General features: G+C 44.4%; 1 long non-coding RNA gene across 2 annotated transcripts; it reads right to left on the bottom strand.

Moving 5' to 3' along the window:
- Positions 1-1,578: 1,578 nt before the first annotated feature.
- Positions 1,579-2,073, bottom strand: LOC135919189 (uncharacterized). Of its 2 annotated transcripts, XR_010569912.1 has the most exons (4): positions 2,012-2,073; positions 1,870-1,953; positions 1,724-1,813; positions 1,579-1,669 (listed from the first exon to the last, which is right to left on the bottom strand). It is a non-coding gene; the product is annotated as an uncharacterized lncRNA (long non-coding RNA). The 2 variants fall into 2 exon arrangements; XR_010569911.1 differs by having other exon boundaries at positions 1,870-2,064.
- Between the last annotated feature and the right edge of the window lie 23,890 nt (positions 2,074-25,963).

Here is a 25,963-nt window from a genome sequence, read left to right as displayed (position 1 = left end):
ACCTTTATATCGAGCCATTTTTTCTGTCGGTCCGGGTAAGGATGTTTTAAAGAGAGTTAAAAAAATGCCGGTTCTGTCGTCTGTGAAAACTTTTTTTTTTTCAACTCCATAGTGGCACGCTCCCAGTCAAACCCTGGCTGCAGGAAAAGGGCTTTTTTCTTCCCTGGTCAGTTGATTGCATTTTATGCCGCAAGCCAGAAACAGTAACACATATATTCCTAGACTGTTTAGATTCAATTTTTCGTTGGGACGTCCTCCAGAGGACGCTGAAAAAAGATTTGCCCCTCACACCATATGGAATTAACTTTCTTGCGGTTAACAATGACGGGGGTGTGCCCTATGACATGTTCATGGTATTAAGCATGCATAGCATGTGGAAAACAAGGATGGCTGTCAGACATGCAGATCCTATTGTGAGATCGGTAAGAGAAAACTTCATCGAAAGCATTGCCATATCCGAGATGTGTACCAGTCCCAGGACGAACAGCCAACATGGTATCGTGTACTTAATGACCTAGTGCCATTAAAACGTTTTTAGCAATGTCGCGTCAACAAGCTACTGGTTGGCGCTCTTAACATTTTTGTGTTGGTTTCTCTGTTTTGTGTTGTCACATTGGAAATAAAGAAAAAAAAACGGAGTGGTGCAGTGGTAAGATGCCAGGCTCGAAATCGTGAAGTCGCAAGTTCAAATCCTCGGCGAGGACGATCCTTTCTTTTTAACTTTTGTATTTTTCTTTTTTGTACTAACAAACTTGCATAACCTTAAGGAAGTCACTGCCAATTTCTAATTAAATATTGATCAAGAAATACAGAACTTTCTACTACAGGACGTCAGACAACAGAACTACAGAAACAACGTCCCAAAATACGACAGACTCAAATTTCCTGTTGTGTTTTTCAACTGGGAAGGACATATTGATAGGATTGTGCTCGTCTTGTTAATCGTGCTTGTTCACGCAGTTCCGGGTCGAAATATGCGCCAAATGTGCGAACAACTTCTTGTGAATAAATGTTTTTCTACATAAAGCTGTTTTTCAACGTTCCTGATTTGTAAGTCTTAGAAAAATATCAATCAACGTGCCTAGATCACTGTGTTGTCGAGCAATGGGAGATGTTTCACCTTTTGTTGCTTACACACGTCCTGTCAATGTGTGCTTCTTGGATAGACAAGTAGGCTCCGAAATACGCACAACCTAGCCCTCCGAGAAATTATTGACAAGGTGAATCTTTGCAAATTTGACTTAAAATTTTCAATCAACGTTTGAAGCTTCATCTAACGTTGATTCCAACAGGTACATTTACCTTTTTTTTAAAATTTGGTGGAGCAACGTAACATATCTGCAGCTGATGTGTAAGAAAACATTATCATGGCAGCTCTCCAATGGGTAAATGAGATCCCGACAACGTATATGGTGGCGTGGAACACGTCTGGAATGGGACTATAATCAAAAAGATATCTGCGTACGTGTATGTTCATGGCGATACACACGAGAGACGCCCCAAAGGGCATTTTTTTTTTTTTGGACGAGAACATTCGGGCAAACTACAATGACTTGCTAGAACGCGCTTTGCTTACCAGTGGCAAGCGCGCATAAGGCAGCAAGCAGTACCAGTGGCACTGCGGCGGTGCCGCACCAGTCGGATAGCACGCCGCCCAGCGGATATCCCGCTGCAAGAACGAGCGGGGTGAGTAATTATTCGCCGCCAGAGTGTGCCCGCTCACCGACCACTCCGAGCGCGCCGGCCGCCAACGCCGACGCCAGCTTGCGGTTGCGCTCGGCGCCTCGGAAAGCGGCCGCCAGTGACGCCAGACCTGCGCGTCGACCGCGTCATTGCAGAGTGAAACGGTTTCCCTTCAGCGGTGCTCACCGGATATCTTGAGGCAGGAGGAGCCAATACCATGCAGCGCCCTCGCAGCTAGAAGCACGCCAAAACTCCCGCCCACTGCAAATACTGTGAACGGATACACTGTTCTACTAAGCGCTTCTCATGGCCTGCCAGGAGGGCTCACATGAGGAGGACAACAGCAACACGGCGTCTCCAACGGCCAGCAGGTACCGGGAACCCAGCCTGCGCACGCAATAATCAGCTCTGAAAACAATGCTTGCAAAATGGTGCACAAGAATACCAACTGGAACTTAAAAAACGTAGTACAGATGTCTGTTAGGCATGACAATAAGCGTACTTGGAAAGCATTTTAGCGCGTGCCAAAAAGCTGTAGAGCTGGGCAGAATAAAAGAACTCCACTGAAGTCGTACGTACTGTCTTTTTAAAGCCAAAGCTTTACACATTCATGACGCGTTGTTCGCCGAAACTCCTATAAAATTTAGCTTTCGAAAGATCCGGTATAGGCTTTTGTGCTTGTTCTTTGGACATCAGATAGCGGCATACACATCAAGTTTTTCTGGTAGATGGATGGATGGATGCTACGAGCGTCCCCTTTGGAACGAGCCGGTGGGTTGCGCCACCAAGTTCTTATTATATTGCCTAATGTCCTAACCATGTTAAACAAAGAAAGGAAAAAAACACGATGAATTCCCATAACCAAACTTTCTCAACCCCTATTGTGAATTTTGTTTTTGTACTGTTCCGTTGTTTGCCATATCCCTACTTTTCTTCTACCAATCTCCCAATCGCCTTTTACAAATCTCTATCGCGGACATGTTTATTTCCCCGTTCTCTCGCTGAACCCAAGGGCTTCAATGAAGCCATAAGTGCCTAAATCGGCCACTAGGAAGATATCTTCACAGTCTAATAAAACATGCTCCATCGTTTCACACGTACCACCTAGCGTCCCAAGCGGCCACAGAACGAAGCTAGCGCGTTTTCAATAGAAGGAGTGGGTTTCTCGCGAATATTTAAATCTGCAGGTCAATAATTGAGAAAGCCAGGTGACATACATGTTGTAGAAGACAATCCACACGAGGCAAATGCAGTCATCACGGAGTGGAAAGCTGGAATTTTGTTCCCAGGGCTGTTAAAGGTTGAGCAATGGTAGCCTATGGAAACAACAAAATTTTGTACTCGATTTTAGGGCCAAAAATTTGAAAGTCACTTCAGCTTCACCGTTAAGAGTGGTACGCGATAGCATTAAAATATCCCTGACTGCTTCTCACGCGTATGTAACCGAAATGTTTACCGAGAAACTCTGGCCGCGAGCGCTTTGCACGAAGGCGGGCTTTGTGGTAGAAACGCGGCTTCTAGTGTGGGCCGCGATGCGGCAGAGGTGAGCGCCAGCTCGAGGTATTGGAAGGAACCGGGTGCCCTGTGGTCTCCAAGACAGCCACCCGCTCGCGGGCGCGCGCAAATTGCGGCCGCCGTGGCCGGTCTGTGAATTGTAGAAAAGGAGAAAAACGGATTTCTTTGAGTTTTCGCTCAACAGAATTATCTTTTCTCGTATAGTCAAATTGTAATCCGAGAGCTATCATATGTGTAGGTTGTGTGCAAGTCGTTGTTTCCGATTTTCCCACGTACCTTAGCTTGAGAAATTCAATTTGTTCAGTAAATTCGTTCCATCACATGAAGGGCCTGGGTACGCGTGGGGCAGGAATTTTAGTCGAAACGACGTCAGCCGTCGACATCGGACTTTCGACGACACGGGCTCTTTAAGGCTATCGCATTAAAAACGGTAACAGTGATAGAACTACGGCTGCATTGTATTAGCCATTACAACGTATGTAGTCCGGAGACTCGGCTTTCGAGTGATGCCTATCTCGACTCCCTAAACATGGCGTTAGTGTTCCCAAAAGTGATTTTCATACACAGTGGTGCAAATTCACGTTGCATCTATAAAAACCCGAGCGTATGACTGTTGAAGCGTCGGAAGCCGTGGCGGAGTGGTTTAATCACTCGCACCTATCATTCCCCTTCCTGTTGACAGCGGTTGGATACCGTGCTGCGTGTTTTTTTAATCCACGTAGGTATGAGTTCGACACTCTCCCACCAGATAACTGAAACGCGTAACTCCAAATTTGGTTTTAGTTTTGTCAGAAGCGCTCTTCAAATATTATATTTTCTGGTTACTTTCTAAACCGTTGCAATCGGTTACTCATTTCTTATGTGATCGCTTTTAATATCAGATTTAATCCATTGTACACCATAACAACCATGGACGCCTTTGTGTTACGTTTAAAAAAGCAAAAAAAAAGAACTGTCGTGCCTTGCAGCATGGACGTACTCAGGCATTCTGCACATTGCACCTTCAATATTGTGTGGAACTTCATGGCAATGCAAATGTGTAACTGAATGGGCGAAATTTTAGAAAATTTTATTTTAATACATCGGACAAGTATCAACAAATGTCAACTGACTGTGCCTACAGGGCAGTCCCTTATAACAACATATGCATTGATGTCACTTATCCGGAACGTTGGTGGTGAGTTAAAGCAGTGTTTTTGTCAGGGACGGGAGGTTATGTCACACGACAGGAAGAAATGGTTTTGCACCCTCTCAGCAGAGGGCACATTGACTTGAAGGAGCGCTAAATTTAAACTGTAAAGCGATTTATTAAAGCTGGAGTTTGAACGGTGATTGCAGAACGAGTGCCATTCAGTCTGTTTGCACGTGCATGTTTTAGCGAGGCAGCAGGGAAGGAGAGGGAGTGTATGTGCGTGTGCACGCCTTGAGCGTGTTTGTGTCTGCGTATTTGAATGTGAGTGAGCACGAGGCGCGTGCGTGTAGTTCTGTGTGCATGCGTGCCTACATTTTTGTGCGTGTGTGCATGTGTTGGCGCGTGTAAATGCATGCGGGCGAACATGTGTCTTATCTCGGTGTGTGTGTGTCTTTTTGTGTATACGTGTAAGTGCGAGTGCGCGTGTGTGTGTGTTGTGTGCGTGCGTGCGTACGAGCAAGCGAGTGAGCGACCAAGCATTTCCCAGCTTACACCTACTCTCGTGGTGAACGAGATATCGAGTTTACTTAAATCCATATTTAAATCTAGCATACAAGAGCGAATGACTCTGCATTTAGAGAATTATCTCTTTCTGAAAGCTAAATCAGCGAAGCAGAAAACAAAAAATCTGAGCATTCATGATCGTAGCCCCAGATTTCGTCAAGACGGCACCGTCACCATCTGCACGGCTCCGTGAGCAGCTACCGAGCGCCACACATTTGCTACGATATTGGCATAAAGGGACGGACAAACCATTTCATGGTACCCACTTTCTTTAGTGCAATGGAAAGCTTACCGGCTAGAGCGTCTAATCAGGAAGTAGTAACACAGAAATCGCTGTGGAACATTTTTATCAGAATTTTCCGCTCTGCAGTGCCGATGAGGCCATTCACTCGGAGCGTGATGAAAACCATGGAGGAAGGAAAATACTAGGAGGGAGTGTCACGTGACAATCTTGAAGCCTAGTCATTAAAAAAAATGAGAAATGGCATGATGGGAAATAGGCCCTCACGTGATAGCCAAGCGGTAGCTTTAGTCAGCTCGCTTTCGTTCCGTCTGCTGCAAGGGTTTTGAAGTATGCGCACATTGGTAAACGTGGGAAACGCACGCCCAGGTTGAGTGAAGGAATTAAGTGTGAGAAGCAGTCGAGTCAGTGCTATATCAGTCAGGTAAAGCACCGAAGCACCACGTGGCTCACCGCTTAAGCAAGCAGGTGCCAATGCAGTAGCGAATGAAGGCGTCGGTATTAGGCCCGCCACGACCACCTCAAGGACGACTGGTCGCATTTCGGGCCCATTTTCAGGGAAACGATGAAACGTTTCAGCCTGCAAACGTGTGAAGGCAGCCAAGCTGCTCTTCCGACGGCGATTCGTCGCGTTTGGGGCCATCTTCTGAGAAACAATGCCCTGTATTCGCCCCTGCAAACATGTGAAGGCACTGAACCGAGCGTCCAGGGTCCACAGCGGCTCTTTTTCCGAGTGAAAAAAGAAATTGTCCCATCTGGTGCCCACTGATGGAATGGTGGGCCGGGTCACCTGACCATATTTGAGGCCCACTGCTATGGGAGACGGTCCCAGTAGACGCTGTAGTTACGCTCAATGCCTTATGCGTCTCAGCAGACCGGTGAGAACTCAATAGGCACGTCTCAACTGCGTAACGATGTCGCACCAAAAATCTTACAAAATAGTGCACGTAAATCTCAACGAAAGGTGACGACGATGGCATTTAGAGGGCACGGTAATGCTAGTTATTGATTTCACAACGAAAGACGCACAACATGGCATTTTGCTAAGCGAACAAGCGACAAATAACTATCCCGCGAAAGATCTTGTCTGATCATATATAGGTGCTAAGCAGCGGAACAAAAAATAGCAAGAAAATACGCACCGGAGTTTCAGGTACACAAGAGCTGATTTGACGAAACAATAGACAACGCTCGGGCCGGCATTCGCTGCACTACGTTCGCGGTGAAAGCGCCGACTAACTGCGGTGCTAGTAATGCTTTGAAAATTATGTCGCCATGGGTCTGGCTCCCCATATTTTCTCCACTTTTCGAGGCCGCGCATTTGAAGCGAAGACGGATCCCGTGGTAGCAGAAACCTACGCGTTGTACTTCCTACGCGCCTCCGTGCCTTTGACGGCAGGCGTCACTAAGCCACTGGTCGTTACCCCTTCCAAAGAAACACGAATGGTCCGGCAACAATGTGGGCTATTCCTACCCGGAAGGCATCACGCACAAGACCCCGGCGAGCGGGAGGCTGGCTTCAGAGGAGGTTGGCTTGCCGAGGCTAGTAGTTTCACGTGACGCTCCCTCCAATTTTTTTGCTTCCTCCATGCTGAAAACTGTGATAGGTGAGCGCGATAGCGATTATAGGCCGGCACTAGTGCGAGGCAAACAACAATTGTAGCTGTCGGTATGAGAAAGTATTATTTTGTTTATCAAGTGGATGTTGCTGCGGTTCATGGTTTCCAAGGTGTTAAAGTATTTCTGCGATAATAGCGTTAGCTTTAGTCAGCTCGCTTTGGTTGCGTGTGCTGCAAGGGCTTTAGAATATGCGCACATAATGCGCCTGGCAAAGCGGTTTCCTGTCCAATCGCTTTGGTATTTGACTAGTCAAAACGAAACCAAGCGCATCGAAAACAAAGAACCCTTTTACACGTGATACGCGGTTCGTGTTGCTCTAGCCAAGCATGCGCTTCTGATTTTCGATATCGTCTCTCGAAAGCCTGAGCAAGCTAGAGCGAAGGATTTCAGCTCGCATGCATGTTCAGAATTTACATCCTTACGAAGTAGCACCCGAACGTCATGCTTCGATTGACGAAAGCGGAAGCGAAGAATCCGAATTGCGCGATAGACCATCGTGTCAGCCACAAGCAGCGCGCCTGGAGAATGCCTATCGGTAAATGCTCACTCACACTAGGCCGACCCGACACCAATTTCGGTCTGGTGACTGTCGGCGACAGCGTTTATTTCTTCGTGTCGGCACCTCTGTCACAGTGTACCGACACAATCTGGCCACGGTCGGCCCATAGGCCGTCGGTACAGTGTGGAAGAGGCGCCGACACGAATGCACCCACTTACGGCACAACTCGTCGATGGCACCACAGGGAGATCGTAAAACTCTGGGTACTTGCAAACTCGTGCTATACTCGCACACGTACATGTGCGCCGCCATCTATGTGGGATGCCGCAAGCGCCGCTCATTAACGTGGACTTTCTTTACTTCTTAATACGCATAAAATAAAGCTCAAGTATCTAACAATATACTAACTGCAATTTTAGGTTATAATTATACTGTACTTAATGACAGTCACCTTACGCACAGTAATCTCTTGACTTCATTTCGAGGTATCAAGATTTCCCCGCCAGGCCTTGCCACTTACTGGTTTTTGTGACTTTCTTTGCCAATTTAAACTTATATTACGTACATAAATCCCGAACTGCGTGCTGGATTCTATCATTAAGAATCGTGGTCATTTCATTTCCTTCAAGGTCTCACAACACATTCTGACCAGTTGTCAGTCCCTTTAAAACTTTAAACTGTTTCCCTTTGAAAAAAAAAACAGCGTGAATAAATATCAAAAGCGCCTTGGCCACAACGAACGTGCTCACGGAGCCACCAGTTAATGAGATTATAAAAAGCGGTCAGGTTGATTTTACAGCTTTGCAATATTGACTGACGGGCTAGTTGGTTCGTTACCACAGAAAGAACAGCGCTTCAAGCCGGGACACAAAGCACAGTGTACGTGTGGGAGGTTCCTCCTTTGTGTCCCGTCTTGAAGTGCTGTTCTTTCTGTGACTTTACATACCTTCTTTTTGTCCGTCAGTTACCCTTCTCAAGAGCGTTTAATTGGAGAACAGTTGTACGCATAGCTCTTACAGAAGCATGTTTAATCAATTGTTTTTTCGCTAGGCTAGATAATTTCTAGGACAAGACCCAAACTACTCATTTTCTTTAACCACCTAAGATCAATTATTGAAAATTTAATTAACTAATTTTGTTAATTACGCACACACCTTCGCAAATTACTCCATACCTAGAGGTTGCCGATCTGAACACTCGAATGATAAAAGATGTCACCAATATTAGTAGTATTGGTTTAATAGTTTTGTTTGGTGCAGTTGAAGGCAGCCGGCATATTGATGGTGCAGAAGGCTTCTTATAAAGCAAGTGTGAAAGCTTGGACATGTTATCTTGGCGCAAATCAAGTTCATGAGATTAAATGCATGTGCCCAACCGTACGCTTCTCCCTTTACAACCGATTCTCCTACAAAATACAACGAGCACCTGAGCACTACGGTATATCACCCAAGGTGTGCGAACACATTGTGAATGCTCCCAATTAGATTTATGAACGTTGGTGGCATCAGGGCGGGTTTCCTGGCATCATCAGGAATAAAAACAGCTGCCTAGGGGAAAGCACTGGAAATATTTTCAGTACTTTGTAACATATGGAGCAAGGCGGACATGTACGTTAGAATGAAAAGTACTGAAGTATTAGGATGAGGGTTTGGCAGCAAATACTTTGGCTGTCTAACGTTAAGACATAAAGAAGCAAATGCTATGGTTTTGTGAAAGTCAATGCTGAAACACATGCAGTAGCGTGAAATATGAGCTCCGACACAGCGCCCGTGGTAGAATTTGCCCGTGCACTACGGGGCTGCATTGACAAACGAAATGCTTGTTTGTTAACACCAGTAACTGGAAAGTGCATAGCTCTTGAACTTTCGGCATGTCGGCGCCGCTGTGTAGTCTTGAGGGCCCTATTTACCAAGAGCACTATGTTTCAGCTAATATTTGAAAGAACTGTGCATTATTTTTTTCTGTTTTGGGTGAGCTTTTCTCCGCGTCTAACCCCGTATTCAGAAGCGCACCTCGACTCGACCCTTCACTTGAAATGCTCCTTGAGTGCGGTTTTTCGTTTCCCAAATCGCCCTCCACCCGAAATGCGCCCTGAGTGAAGGAAAGCTCGAGCGTTTTACTCGAGAATGTCAAGGTAGCGTCGCAGCAACCTTGAATCGCTTCTTGAGTGAAGTTAGTGCGTAAACATTACGGCCTTGTTATCTGTCGCACGCCTCGTCAGCTTTTTCGGATGGACGCCAGTTGCCTCCATAGCTTTTCTTTCGTTAACCATGCTCCGCATATTCAAAGGCTTCGTTTTTGGGACAGGTGCAATCCTCTGAAGCGCTTCGGCAACGGAATCATTCCACTGCGCCGCCGAGACAGATCGGTCATCCTGTCAAGAAGACTCCGAGCTAGTGGCAAGAGTCAGTTGTCGACCTGCATACAGGTATTGTTCGCGCGAGTGCTCCAAAACTACTATTGGCGACAGAGCATTTACGTGTTTCTCGCGGCTTATCGAGCACAGCCGCATCAGTTCAAGCAAGGCGCGATACATAACTGCGGCGGACTTCAAAGCTATGAAAAGAAATCAACGACGAGGATTCCTCCGATTACTGCGCGTATTGCCTGTGTGCGTGTATTGCTTGTGCAAGCGCCGGTAGTCGCCCGCGTTCGCACGGTTTGCACTAGAGTAGACCGTAACTGACTGCACTAATCCAAGGACGGCGAAGGACACCGCAGTAAGGCAATTTTCTCTATAAATTAGCAGGTGCATTCCGTTTAATTTTTTTTCAATTTTCTTTAATTCCATGCAGCTAGTTGCGCTAGGGAAAACAAAACAATGTACTGTAATTTTGAGTGGACCGTCTGCAGTTGGTGGAATTTAATGTCTTAACCAATAATTACGTCAGCCTTGTTTCAAAATATTCAGTTTAATTAGCTTATCATGCCAATGAACATCCGAGCCCCACGAGGAAGTGGCGAGTTATAAAACGACATTCACAATGATGCCTGCATGTATACATATGTGAATGGTGCGTTTTATTTGAGTAGAGAACACAACAACAATACAACAGAGTATACTTTTTGCACATCAAATTATTTTTTATAATGATAAAAAAAGCTGTAGCAGTGCAGTGACAGCTCCTAGCATAGACATTGCTAGCAAGTGGCAGCAGATGTATCGCGCATATCTTTGTTGCGAATATTCCAGCTCTTTAGACGGTTCATTATGTGTGTGCTAGATCGCTGCATGTCGGTCTGCCTGCACAAGCACCAGACCACCTAAGAGATGTTCCTTTGCAAATATAAATAAATAAAGTATGACCTCATTAATGTAAAAAAATGTATTCTAGAGCACGAAAGTCTTAAACGAATGTAGTACAGCGTGAACTCAGGTATTGCAAAGAGAAGCAGTAGCATTGCTTACAAATATATTCTAGAATAAAACTGCACCTGTATTCTAGACAGTTGCCTGTCGGGTGTAGGCACCCGATAGCGTGTAATGGTGAACCCTTGCAGAATATATGCTGTTTCTGCTCTGGTTCTAGCTTCAGCTTAAGATGAATTATGAGGGTCGCAACAATGAATTTCTTCCATTGGATAGGGATGACAGCTGGCTTCCATGGGGCTTGCAGAACTTCACCATTTGACCGAGGAACAAAACGCAGGGTAACCCTGTCTTGTAGGATGCCAAATTAGGGCAAACGATGATGCAGACTGTCACAGTGAAGATCCTGAAAAATGCAGTATAGAGTGAATCACTACCGTTACTTCAGACAAGCTGCGATTAACCATAAAATTATGGAATATTTCTTAATGTACACTAGCTCATACAAAAGTAGCTTCTGCCTGCTAATGTGCTGGCTACAAATTCTACGAAACTGCTGCAGTAAAAAGCTTACATCGCAATCGCAACGCATCATGCGCAACTGATGACTTCGCACATCATAATCATGAATCTATGGTCTCCAAAACAAGTTGATATGACAGTTGAACAGGAATAAAATATGTGTTTTATTTCATTATGATATGGTTGTTTCGTGTTTCTGGTTCGAGATAACAAAGTGCCCATTTCGCAATTTTTTCTATGTAGGGAGACGTAACATCAATATTATTACAAAGTTTACGAAAATAAGCATGGACTAATCGCCGGGTATGTTAATCAAGTAATTCTTGAGCACCTAGGTTCTGTCAGGGAAGCGAGCTGGGGCAATTCCAACAGTGCAGGCACCATATCTGTCGTGGCTTTGAGGTCTGCCACAAGCCTTGCTGTGTAGCACAGACAGTTTTTCATCAACTGGCCCTTCCGAAGCCCACATCCTGCACCAGAATGCCAAAAATTTTATGTACACTGGGCGATCGCGCGCCACGTAAAATTAGTGTACCTAAGCAATGGAAATAAAAAGACATATAACAATAAAAAAATGTGGCCACAGCGTGAACTTAAAGCACAATTTATGGAACATGTGTCGGATGCAACCACACAGCACACTGAAAAAGCTAAGGAGAACAAACAATAATGCTAGTGATGAACTACTGATAAGTCAATTTTCAGAATAATGAAACATTGTGTAGCGTGTATGCGAAGTGAGGAAGCACTGGAAATGCAGGAAATTTGACAAACCGACTAAACACCATGGTTTTTAAAACAAAATACATGACTCAAAAATGCTTTTCTCCAACATGCCGGTGCTACAAATTCTTCTCCTCAATACTGAAAGATTTCATACGCGATACTAGAATGATCGTTGGACATACGCGCCGATAGGTACATTGTGCATTTTTGTTTACAAAAGCGGAACTGACAACAGACTGTCATGCCGAATTGCCCACAAACTCCGATCAGCAAAAAAAATGTTCTGCGCAAGCTTATGCTGCCTCAGATATGCTTCAAGTTCTAATGCCAGTAACATGAATAACAGTCATGCTTGAGCACATTGGAAACATTTTATCGAGAGCGTCGCAGAAACCACGCGAAAACCGCATGTTAATGCGGTCTTTCTTTCTATGCAAAAATCGTTAACTCACCCGTATTTTCTGTCCTCTTGTTGCTTTCAGCAAACTTTCAGTAACAATCGGTCTTGAATCTTGAAGGTAAGCAAAGCTGGCCATAACCCGTTCTATCTGTGGCCTCCTTCGAAGTCAATCCTGCTCGGTCACCATACACACACGGACAAAATCACCCATAATAACCGAGATTAACAACCGCAACGTGAACCATCAATGAAGCACAAGGAAACAAAGATCAGCGGAGCAATGCCGGCGCAAATTTTCTTGGTTTAAGATATACACCATGCTCGCAGCTGTTGGGGTGTGATCGTTCCCAGACCTCAAAAACAGCTCCCGCTTGATCTATCCCAGACAGCACACCAGCAATGGTCCAACCATGGCCTAATGCTGGCAGAAATTGGTTACAATATTAGACCACTGTTGTCATATTGGCAAAGTACAACCCAATCAAATGCTGGCCCAGCGCTAAAGCCAAGATTGGACCAATGTTATGCCAATGCAGCAGCGATTGTGCTGCCAGCGTAGGACCAGCGGTGAGCCATATCGTTGCCATTTATAATGCCAGCTTTGAGCCAATGCCCTTTGCATGACGAATATTTTAGATACGCTGGCCCCAGAGCATGCAGCGGTTCTTACCGCAAACCTTTTGCTCGCGGCATTTTTATAGCAATTGTCCCCATACCGTCTTCCTCAATAATAGCTGGAAAAGCTCGACAAAAAGATGTCAAGAAGCAGAATTCATCTATACTTGCACATAATAATAAAAGAATACTTAAATTGACTTTTATGACACTTTATTTACGAATAAATTTTCACAAACAGGTATTTTCCGTGGACCTAGATGAGTGACACTCGGTTATCGTCAAACAGTTTATTTACAGGCACTGCCCTAAGGATAGGAATTGGGCAAGGTGCCGAGGATGGTGGGCTGGCCAGGGGCTTCAAGGGAGGGCGCTGACGTCGGTAGGCAGGTTGGTCAGTGCTTGGATGACGGCGGGCTGGTCAGGCCCCCGAGAACCACGATAACACGGTGGTTTCGTTGAATTTGCTACCACTTCCCATAGGGACTTCACAATTACTTGGAGGAGATGCTTGCACTGTAAAATAAAAAGAAATTTTATCGGAGATGTTGGTATGACAAATGTATGTGGCAGTGCTTTCATTTGAAAAATCGCCATACCACAGCAATATTATATGTTTGAGCAGAAAGTTCGAAGAGGTAAATGAAGAAACATTCTTCCAAGAGATTTGTCAGGTAACACTTTTTAATATTTCGACATATAAGGAATATTTCGTAGAAGGTGTAACAGAAAATTTAGAACAAACATAATATGCGCAGGATCCGTCCGCCTTGTTGACACCCCACACCTAGTCAGCGTAGCACTTTATAATTAAAAAATTGCAGCAAAACCTGATACAGCACAAAAAGCCTAGTTTCAGAGTGTGTAGACACAATGCGGCCTTCGTGCGAAATTTTTAATGTGGAAACTGTGAAGTTCTGTCCGGAAACACTAGCAAAAGAGGCATTTTTTATACGAAAAGAAAGAAATGCTGCCGGCTGGAAATGATGCTTAGAATAGTGCCTAGAACGTGCCTAGAACAATGCCTAGAACAGTGAGAAGAAGCGCGGTTCCTTGGTATGGCTAGCAGGATCAGGCCGCGCGCATGGCTGGATAAAATCATAGTCCTGGAATTTGGGTGAAATTCACAGAGATTTACATGTGTTCTACTCCAGGCACTATTCAAAGGCCGCGAATAAAAGAGAGCTATGTAATTACAGGCACTCTACATGAGCCAGGGCTGTTTCAGTCATATATCTACCGCGTGATATTGCTTGGGTGATAATTCTCCTTATAAAACTTATAACATGCGCAAATCAAATGCACTCACCATTGTAAGATCCATGCTTCTGTGTATCCGAGTTCATCCCACATCGAAGACGGTGGCCACCAGCGCCGACTTTTTTCTAGCTGTTGCTTCGCCTATATTAATTCTAACACTCACAAAAAGTGGTGGCCACTTTGCTGCGTATTTCAAGATGTAGGCTTTTCAGTAGGAATGACGACCGCAAGCGAGCATTGTTCACGATAGGAGTGCGCTGACAAGAACGAACAAGACTGCAAGCACTCAGGCGGTGTTGCACCCGGTCGGCGTGCGAGCGATGCATAAAAGGAGAGAGTAAAAGGAAAGGGTGAATGAAGAAAACGGCGTAAACGCTACTTTCTCCCGCTGGTCCTAACCCGACCGCGTTCTTTGGGCGGCAGCGATGGCTAATTCGACACAGCAGGTCATAGCTGTCTCAGCGCTTGACTGATAGCATTAACCAGGCTCACGTTGATGCGGGGGGAAGAGGCAAGTGGGAGCTGAAGGACGGAAAGTTAGGCCGAAAAAAAATCTGGAAAGCGCCGTGCCAAACACAGGCAAAGACGAGAGGTTGTTCACACGGAAAAGCCAAAACGTGCAATTTTTTTTTCTGTCAGGGGCATTCATACAAGGAGCTTACTACACATGCACGAACAAACAAATAAATTGGAATAGGAACATAATGATTATGTCACCGCAAAATGCCATGCATGTTAAACAAACAAACAAAAGTTTCACTGATACATATACGCTCCATCTCGATGCAATATAAAACGGTTCCATCAGCTCTGTGGCACTGTAATTCTCGATTCTCCTCAAAATCCTGACCCTCCAAAGCCGCGGAGCGTACATGCAAAATATAAAATCCACAGGCAAATTCGCAATATTGTTGCTTCTTATGGAAAGCGCATGTTCCCATGCACGATCAATAAAGCAGTGGCTAATTTGCCCATTATGCGACTTCCCCAGCTTGCTACGTTGTGCAGTGGCTTTTCGCTTTAGGGGGCGCATTTCGCTGACGGCGAAGTGCAAAAATGGCGGCGTACAATGCATGGAGTTGACATGGGAGAACCACAGGTGGTTCCACAGATAGTCGCAGCTTGCAAACATATTTCTGGTTCCTGCGCAGTATGCCTGTGATCAGTGCGTTAGTTTTCAAAACACGTTGTTCAATCTCAGCAAGTCGTAGAACACTAAAAACCGACAGGGCAAAAATTGGCTTATTACGGGCCAATGTCCTCCAAAGAAAGCCAACTAGTACACCATATAGGCAAATCCGTTCGAAAGTCGGTCCAATAATTTCCGCCTTGTTGAACGGCCGTGCCAATATTGTTTACTGACTGTGTAATATGGGGCCAACATTGGATCTCTATCAGAATGGCACGGCCAATATTGTTACTGATTGTGTAATGTGGGCCAACTTTAGATCTCTATCAGAATGGCACAGCCAATATTCGCTCCACGCTGTTAATGTGATGCCGTCATTGGGCCAGGAACGGAAAATACGTTTCCGACGTTGGCCCGACCTTACTGGGATCAGCCGAATGCTCACTGTGGTAGCGTTACCGAGCTCAAGTTGTGCATTGCGCCACGTAGTCGTTTGATTAGGAAAACGAATTAATGGAAACAAATATCTGTCCTATATAATTGTAGTTTTGATAAATGCATTTAGGAATAGTCGCGATATGAGATACCTTTCTCGGCCGGTACACTTCACTCGAGTCAAGGGCGCATTTTCAAGGCGCTCCTCGGTGGAGGAAAGGTGGAGTAGTGTTCATGAAACCCAACGGCGTCTTTAGTAAAGGAAGCCCTGTCGCCTCGACTTGGCTGAGTGGAGGAGAAGCTTCACATGAAGGCGTGTTTAGGAATGCGGGGGTGACTACTCTTCTAAAATTTTTGGTTAGCTCAAGACGCGTCTTCATGCATTTCAAATATCCAGAATGTTGTCACGGATTGTTGTCACGGAGCGAAAGAGCATTATCTAATCAGACTGCACCCGTGAAGCGAATACTGGCGTACATTCTCGATAACATTTGACAACCGAAATTGCACTGCAATGTACGAGCATTTCAGTCTGGTGTACCGATGCCTTGATCCGTATATCAGATTCAGAGGAAGCATTACTTTACGCGCAGGCATATATATGTCGATTGAGCGTTATTTTCAAGCGCAAGCTCGCCTTATAGTGAGTTACAAGCGTGACTAACCCCAGTATTCTTAAACACTCCTTCACTCAACGCTTCTCCTCGACTCAGCCAAATCAAGGTGACGGCCCTTCCTTCACTCAGGGCACCGCTGCGTTTCATGAACACTACTCCACCTTTCCTGCGCCGAGCAAAGCCTTGAAAATGCGCCCTCGGCTCAAGTGAAGTGGACCGACCGAGAAAAGCGTCTCATATCGAGACTATTCATAAATGTGTTTGCGAAAGTTACAATTATTTAGGAGAAATAAGTGTTTGCGCTAATTCGTCTTCGTAATCAAACGACTAGATGGCGCGATGCACAAATTTAGCTCAGCAACGCTGACACTGTGAGCACATGGTGGGCATTCGAAAGACAGATCAAGCGGGACCTGTGTTTGAGGTCTGCAACAATAGCACCGAAAAACCTGAGAGCATGGCACATAGCTGAAAACCAAGAAAACTGGCGTCGGAATTTGTACGCTGCTCTTTATTTCGTAGTGCTTCATTGGTAGTTGACGTTGCGGTTGTTAATCGCGGTTATCATGAGTGATTTTGTCCGGTTCTGTATGGAGACCGAGCCGGATTGAGTTCGAAGGGGGCCACAGACGGAACGGCCGATTGGCAGCTTTGTTTACCTTGAAGACGGAGTGGTGCTGAAAGTTTACTGAAAACAACAACAGGACAGAAAATATGGGTCAGTGAACTATTTTTGCCTGGAAGCACATTATGTTGATTTCGAAAATCAAGAAAGGCGCTGACAGGTGGAATAGCACACTGTGGTATAAAGTTTGTAAACAAGGAGAAGGTGCCTCAGAAAGGCTGGCCAACGTTTCGATAGGAGGACCTACCATCGTCAAAAGCGGCCAGGTGATCCTCGGCATGCTAGTTATAAAGGGTTAGTGCAGTGACGTAACGTGAGGTTGTTGTCGGTGGCGGTTGATTATAAAGGGAGACACTTCAAAGATAATCAGCGCTGTCGCCTGACGTGTGTGAGCGTGGTTCGGAAGACGAGGGAACAAGAGCGGGAGAGTGGTAGCAAGGCGGGGAGAAAAGAAAACAAAGAAAAGGAGAGAAAAAAAGGGGCGACACCAAGAGCAAAAAAAGGAGAAGAAAGAGAAAAAACGGGGGGGGGGTCGTGGCGTTGGAGAAGCGAGAGGTTAGGGATCATTCACGGGTGTAGTTGGCGGCATGTTTTTGTGGCTTTTAGAATAGCCGGTCAGGCGCTAAGTGCGCGAGTAAAAAAAAGTCCTATGAAAAATATGAGTTGAAAGAGTGCCTTTACTAGCATGGCAGCAATGCGGCGAGTAATTTTGAAGGAGTTAAGACAGCGACAAGGAGTCTGGGAACCGTGCATGGGGTAACTGGAAGGTAGCGACCTGGTCTTTCAAGAGACGCTAGCTCCAGTAGCTAAACGCAGGTATCGTTACGGCGGTATACAGAAATGGCGATACCCTGTGTGGCTGAGGCGCCGAAAAAAGTATGCTAACGTCTGGGACTTTAGAATGTGTTAGTGAGGGAGTTTCAAAAAATATATAAAAACAGGCAAAAAATGAAAAGAGAGGGTGGAACGGAAACCGGAATAAAAGAATAGGAGGGTGACGTACACAGAAGCGGGCGGGGGCCGGTGTAGATGGGGAAATGGGGTCGTGCAGTTGATATAAACGTAAAACATGCAAGAGTACAATAAATTGAGCAGTAGGCAGGAAAAAAAATCGAAATGGAGGAAGAGGTGAGGTTAAGAATTTAGCATAGCTAGTGGCTTAATGTGTTTTGTGGCTTGGTTGATCATATGAGAATCTCAGAATAAAATTACCGCTTTAAAGATTCTAAGCTGCTACGTGCCAAATTAATTTCCAGCGGGCGTAGGCAATTAAACTTGTGTATGAGATACGATTCCGTATGCTTCCTTTTGCGAGGTAACAGGTATTTGTTTGTAGTATATAAAGCTTTGCTTTGTCGAATATATGGCCATGTTCATTAATGTGGCTGGCTACTGCTGTAAGTAAATTGTATTCTGTGTCCGCGCGGTGACGTTGGAGTCTTGTATGAATTTGTTGTCCAGTCTTGTTTGCTACAAGCGGCACATTCTAGATAGCACACTACATTGCTTGATGTGCAGGTGAAGCCCATAGTTACCTTGTGCGCGTAATTTGACGCTGTACTTTTTATGTAGTAGTAGATTGAATATGTTTGCATGTAGAGCTCCTGGGACGGCCAAAGGGACCAGTTCCTAGCATCGTTTTCGTCCCTAGTTTGGTATGCACAACAGTATCTTTAAAATTAGTGTTGTGTCTGTAAGCTACTTTCGGCGGGTCGGGAAAAATCCTGTTAATTTTCTGGTTGCTGGTGAGAATTGAGTAGTATTTACTGAGGATGTTACTCACGTTTGGGAGTTGCTTTGAGAATTTAGTAGCAAGAAGATGCGTTGTTGTTCTTGTGATCCTCGGGCAGGACTTGACGACATCGGCTCGATCAAGTTTGGTTGCAGCAGTGTAGGCTTTTTCAAGCTCACTGTTTGGGTAGTTCCTGTTTGCTAGGGTTTATTTAAGGTGATCGAGTCTATCTATGGAGTCTTGGTTTTCAACGCAAATGTGACGTAGTCGTGTGGCTTGGCCTTTAAAGATGCCTCGTTTGCAACGTCGGGGATGGTGGCCCGTCTATTCTAGGTACTATTGTTTGTCGAAAGGTTTCCTATACAGCGTTGTCTTTAGCGCCCCATTGTAAATGCATATTGATGTGTCCAGAAACTTTATGCGCTCAGTTGAGGATTATCATGTCAATTTTATTGTTGGATGAAAACTGTTTAGAAATGCTACATATTTATATAGACTGTCTTGGCCATCTCCCCATATTATGAATATGTCGTCTATCTATCGTAGGTATGTGTGGGGCTTGGTAAAGCAGCGCGATAGGAAATCAGTTTCTAGAATCCTGATAAACATGTTCGTGTAGGTCATTGCAAAAGCCGTACCAATGCTTGTACCATGTATCTGTAGTTAGTAACTCCCCTCAAATTCGAAGAAGTTATGTGTTAGGACTAATTCGACGAGAGACAAGCGGACTTAAGTAGTGTGCATTGTGTTTAGACCGCGTTTTCTTTGTCGAAGATAAACCATCAGGGATTGGAATGTTGGTGTGCAGGGCCATCACGTCTAGTGTAATGAAAATTATGTTTTGGGGTAGTGTGCCTTTAGTATTATTGTCCTCCATAATTCTCAGGAGGTGGGGCGTATCTCGTACAAATGACGGAAGTGCTTTTGGCAAGAGACCAAAGAAGTGGTGAAGGAATGTGGAGATGGTCTCTGTCGGGGTGTTGTTTGATACTATCTGGCGACCAGGGATAATCGCGTTGTATAGTTCAGTGGACGGAATTTTATGAATTTTCGAAAGGTGGTAGAAACGCCTGGCAGTACGTGTTGTTGCTTGGTTTCAGAAAGTTGTATTTTGACGGTGGTACCAATTCATCAGCCAAAAGTGATTTCAGCCTGTTGGCTATTGTCACTGTGTAGAATAATGTGGCATCGTTATCTAGCTTATGGTAATGTTCTGGTTTGTTTAGTTGTCTGTAAGCCTCGTGCTTGTATTTTTCTACTGGCCGAATAACTATACATACACCCTTATCTGCTTCCTTAATATCAATGTCATTCAGGCAACTAAGATTTCAAATGGATTGACTCTCCAAAGCTGTCATGTTCTTAGCTCACTTAGATGTCTTGCACTGGCTTATTATTCTTTTACTGATTGTTTTAAGGTATATGTCAAGTTCTATGGCTTGTTCTGGTTCGGGAGCCCAAGTGGATTGGGCTTTAAGTGGTGTCGTCCCGGTCTCTGGTGGGCTGTCTGCAAAAAAGTGTGTGATACGCATTCGTCGGGAAAATTTTGAGTGGTCCTTGTGAAGCTAGAGTGCATTTATGGTGTGTTTCGTGGGACAAAAGGTTAGGCATGTGCTCAGTACACCTATTTATGTTTACTTAATGTTTTTGAAATGCCTACAACATAATAGTGGTGTATTTTGTTGAAGTTTCCATCACGTCTGGTATTTCTATACTCGAGGTCTCTCTTCCTGGTGTGAAGTGGCTGTTTGCCTGGAAGGTTGTTTTTTGATTAACGTTTGACTTTTTCCTTTTTTTGAACCAATTTTCCAGAGTGTTTTCCGTCGTAATGTTCTAAATCTTCTCATCCGGTGCCAGAGCTATGTTCAGAAGTATCTGGCTAAAACATTCTATTTGTTCTTCGCAGTGCTCCTTGAAGATATTTAAAAGTGAAAGTGAGCCATTGTGCAATGTTATTTGCCAGGTTGCACGATGGTGTGGTGGGAGTGTTCCTAGAGCTGGTACAGCCTTTTGTGTTAGACCTTTAGAGATTATATTTTTCTCTGCCCAGGTATTGCAGGTATTCATATGGCAGGTATAGATCGAATGTTTTTCTTATGTTTTCTAGCCTGCGGGAATTCGGTGCTTCGTGTCAGAGAATAGTTATTGATTTGCGATGGCTGTCATTTATTGGTCTTCTTAGGGTAGATTTGCGTGGGGTGTTTTTCTATTTGGCAGGTTTATTACCGCATGCCTTGCTTAACTCGAGCTCAGTTTCTGTTTGACTTTGTGCGTATGCAGGCACGCGTCTGGGCGTCTGTGTGAAAACTTCGGTAGCGGATTTTCTGTTGTCTGTTACAGTTGTGTCTGTTTGCACTGTGGTTGATGTCGTTTTTGGTGTAATGTGTGTCTTGTGGCTTGGCTCATTTCACAGTCCACTGTCTGTGTTCCGAGTGTTCCGAGCGGTGCAGCGGTGGCGTAAAGGTAGAACACCCGCCTCACGTGCAAGGGGTCCGTGGTTCGAATCCCGGTGCCGGCAATTTTCCACCGGATTTTTTAAAAAAATCCGCGTGTTGATAAAATTGCACAAACAAGCCTGGAGTGTGGCCTGATCCCGGTGACCAGAACCGGTAACGCGCACTCCCTCACCAGAGCAGGATTGGCCACCCTGGTGCAGTACTTGGCCACAACCTCCTATATGAACACAACAATCACACCCCGGCCCTCAGTCCCCAGCAGCTGCGAAGCAACTGACCACGGCGGCGGTCAGACATGCAACGCAGCAGAGGGTGCTAAGAATCACTGGCTCCGGACAGGCCGCCAATGGAATATGAACCTGGCAACGTTTAACGCTAGAACGTTATCTAGTGAGGCGAGTCTAGCAGTGCTATTGGAGGAATTAGAGGGCACTAAATGGGATATAATAGGGCTCAGTGAAGTTAGGAGGCCAAATGAAGCATATACAGTGCTAAAAAGCGGGCACGTCCTGTGCTACCGGGGCTTAGCGGAGAGAAGAGCACTAGGCGTCGGATTCCTGATTATTAAGAATATAGCTGGTAACATACACGAATTCTATAGCATTGATAAACCAAATAAAAAACCAATCGCTCCTGAACATGTCGATGCCAGGTGCGCCGACACTTTTAATGCGTATTTTACTAGCATTGGCCCAAAACTAGCGGAGCGTATCCCAGTTACTGAAAGCAATGTCGATTGCCCCATCATCCATGCATGTTTTTCCTTGGTTCAAGTGGACGAGCATACCATAACCTCAATTATATCAGGCATGCCTTGCTACAAAGCTACTGGCCATGATGGCATTACTGTAAAAGCATTGAAAGACAATATGGATATTCTTGTGCCAGTACTCACTAAAATAATTAATAACTGTATAAGTCGAGGCACATACCCTGATATATTAAAGATAGCAAGAGTTTCTCCTATATATAAAAATGGCGACGTCAATGACCCTGGAAGCTATCGGCCTATCTCTGTGCTTAGCATAATAAATACTGTATTTGAAAAGGTAATCGCGGCTCAACTGAAGCACTACCTAAACGAAAACAAGCTTCTAACAGATTGCCAACATGGATTTAGAGCCAATCGATCAACGTCTTCAGCAGTGTTAGAATTAACCCAGAGTATAAACACAGCCCTACACAAAAACGAGATTGCCGTAGGATTATTTTTAGATTTAAAGAAAGCATTTGACACGGTCTGTCATTCCATACTTCTAAAAAAATTACGAACTTATGGTTTTAGCGAAATGACAATGGACCTCTTTTCAAGCTACCTAAATTGTCGAAAACAATATGTAAAATTTGGCTCCTTTGTTTCCCAGTATACTACTATAGTCACAGGAGTTCCGCAAGGATGTTTTGGGGCCCATACTGTTCTCGCTGTATGTAAACGACCTCCCAACAATACTAAAGTCATCAAAATGTATCATGTACGCTGACGATACCACGCTATTATTTTCAGGTAAATCTCCTGGAATATTGCAGAACACTATAAACAGCGAGTTATCCAACATATCAACTTGGTTTGCTTGTAATAAATTAACACTTAACAGAGATAAGACTAAATACATAGTTTTCAACTCCCGTTATTCCAGGGGTGACACAATTGGCATGCAAATTCACCTTCTAGGTGGAACAATAGAACAGCTCGATCACATAAAATATTTAGGGGTATTATTGGACTGCAACTTGAACTGGAGACCACATATATCTAGTATATGCGCGAAATTAGCTTCGGCTTGCTATTTATTAATAAAATGCAGGGAATATCTTGACCTTAGCGTACTTAAAGTTGTTTACTTTTCCATATTTCACTGTCACATCACATACTGTTCTGAATCATGGTCAAGCACACATAAAACATACATAGATCCCGTTTTTCGGTTACAGAAAAGGGCCTTGTGCATTATGACATACACAAGCCCACATGATAATACTGACATGCTGTTCTGTCGTCTCGGTATATTACCTTTATCTCTGGCATGCGAAATGAAAGTCGTCATTTTGATTAACAATATCTTACATGGGAATCACTCATTATCACCAAGCCTGTTTGTTACACCTAATCGCAATACAAGGGGTGCAACAAATATAAATTTTAACCTACCAATCGCTCGTAACACGTATGGCCAACGACTACTTGAGTTTCATGGTGCTAAAATTTGGAATACAGTACCTCTTGAGATAAAAATGGCCAACAATTTCGTGTCTGCTGTTAAAACGCTATACCTATCAAAAAGTACGTGATTTTTTGTCAGTCTGGTTCTCCACCTGTTTCATACTGTGCTGGATCTATTCAGAAAGCCTAAACACTTCAACACAGACCCTTGCAAATGTGTCACTTCTACGTATAATATGCTATCTCGGCTTTTTCATTGTGTATATGCATGTATTCTCCTGACAGTTCTGTTTTATTACCATTGATTGATATGCACTGTTTTTCTTTTGTAATGTTTTTGATTGTATGTATCCACCTAACTGTATTAGGTTGTATCATTAAAAAACTAGATAAGCGCATGACATTGTAGCTGCTACTACAATTATGACTATGGGCCTACACTAGCCTTTGGCTACAGGCCCAACAGTTCCTTTGTACAAATTATTATCAATGAAAAATAAACTGAATTGAATTGAATTGAAAATTGAACGAGAGGGTGGCAGGTCTTGTTGTGAAACTTAATAAGAGGTACAAAATGAAGATTGTACAAGTCTACGCCCCTACATCCAGTCATGATGACCAGGAAGTCGAAAGCTTCTATGAAGACGTGGAATCGGCGATGGGTAGAGTGAAAACTAAACACACTATGCTAATGGGCGACTTTAATGGCAAGGTAGGCAAGAAGCAGGCTGGAGACAAGGCAGTGGGGGAATACGGCTTAGGCGCTAGGAATAGCAGGGGAGAGTTATTAGTAGAGTTTGCGGAACAGAATAATATGAGGATAATGAATACCTTCTTCCGCAAGCGGGATAGCCGAAAGTGGACGTGGAGGAGCCCGAACGGCGAGACTAGAAATGATATAGACTTCATACTCTGCGCTAACCCTGGCATCATACAAGATGTGGACGTGCTCGGCAAAGTGCGCTGCAGTGACTACAGGATGGTAAGAACTCGAATTAGCCTAGACCTGAGGAGGGAATGGAAGAAACTAGTACATAAGAAGCCGAATAATGAGTTAGCGGTAAGAGGGAAAATAAAAGAATTCCAGATCAAGCTACAGAACAGGTATTCCGCTTTAACTCAGGAAGAGGACTTTAGTGTTGAAACAATGAACGACAATCTTGTGGGCATCATTAAGAAGTGTGCAATGGAAGTCGGTGGTAACTCCATTAGGCAGGATACCAGCAAACTATCGCAGGAGACGAAAGATGTGATCACGAAGCGTCAATGTATGAAAGCCTCTAACCCTACAGCTACAATAGAACTGGCAGAACTTTCGAAGTTAATCAACAAGCGTAAGACAGCTGACATAAGGAAGTATATTATGGATAGAATTGAACATGCTCTCAGGAACGGAGGAAGCCTAAAAACAGTTAGGAAGAAACTAGAAATCGGCAAGAATCAGATGTATGCGTTAAGAGACAAAGCCGGCAATATCATTACTATTATGGATGAGATAGTTCAAGTTGCTGAGGAGTTCTATAGAGATTTATACAGTACCAGTGGCGCCCACGACGATAATGGAAGGGAAAATAGTCTAGAGGAATTCGAAATCCCAACGGTAACGCGGGAAGAAATAAAGAAAGCCTTGGGACAAATCATATTGACCGCAAAAAAGACGGGGACAGAGGAAGAAAACACATAAACAGCACAGGCGGTAACTTTCAACTGTTTTATTCATAGCAGCCAGTGGGCATATATAGGCAAAAGGAACATGCGCAGATCGCGGCAAACAAGAATGCACATCAGCTTCTTTTGCGGTCAATACCGTATTTTTGCGGTCAACCGTCCTTTTTTGCGGTTAATATGATTTGCAGTAAATACCAACGAGGCCAAACTGAAGTTCTTCTTAAAGCCTTGGGAGATATGTAAAGGGGGAAGGCAGCTGGGGAGGATCATGTAACAGCAGATTTGTTGAAGGATGGTGGACAGATTGTTCTAGAGAAACTGGCCACCCTGTATACACAATGCCTGATAACCTCGAGCGTACCGGAGTCTTGGAAGAACGCTAACATAATCCTCATTCATAAGAAAGGAAACGCCAAAGACTTGAAAAATTATCGACCGATCAGCTTACTGTCCGTTGCCTATAAACTATTTACTAAGGTAATCGCAAATAGAATCAGGAACGCCTTAGACTTCTGTCAAGCAAAGGACCAGGCAGGATTCCTTAAAGGCTACTCAACAATACATCATATACACACTATCAATCAGGTGATAGAGAAATGTGCGGAATGTAACCAACCCTTATATATAGCTTTCATTGATTACGAGAAAGCGTTTGATTCTGTCGAAACCTCAGCAGTCATGGAGGCATTACGGAATCAGGGTGTAGACGAGCCGTATGTAAAAATACTGAACGATATCTATAGCGGCTCCACAGCCACCGTAGTCCTCCGTAAAACAAGCAACAAAAACCCAATAAAGAAAGGCGTCAGGCAGGGAGATACGATCTCTCCAATGCTATTCACAGCATGCTTACAGGAGGTATTCAGAGACCTGGATTGGCAAGAATTGGGGATAAAAGTTAATGGACAGTACCTTAGTAACTTGCGATTCGCTGATGATATTGCCTTGCTTAGCAACTCGGGGGCCAACTGCAATGCATGCTCAATGACCTGGAGAGGCAAAGCAGAAGAGTGGGTCTAAAATTAATCTGCAGAAAACTAATGTTTAACAGTC

The sequence above is a fragment of the Dermacentor albipictus genome, chromosome 1 (genome assembly GCF_038994185.2).
Source record: "Dermacentor albipictus isolate Rhodes 1998 colony chromosome 1, USDA_Dalb.pri_finalv2, whole genome shotgun sequence".
Lineage (NCBI taxonomy): Eukaryota > Metazoa > Arthropoda > Arachnida > Ixodida > Ixodidae > Dermacentor > Dermacentor albipictus.
The sequence above is the reverse complement of the archived record's forward strand: the minus strand, read 5'-3'. Positions and strand labels throughout refer to the sequence as shown.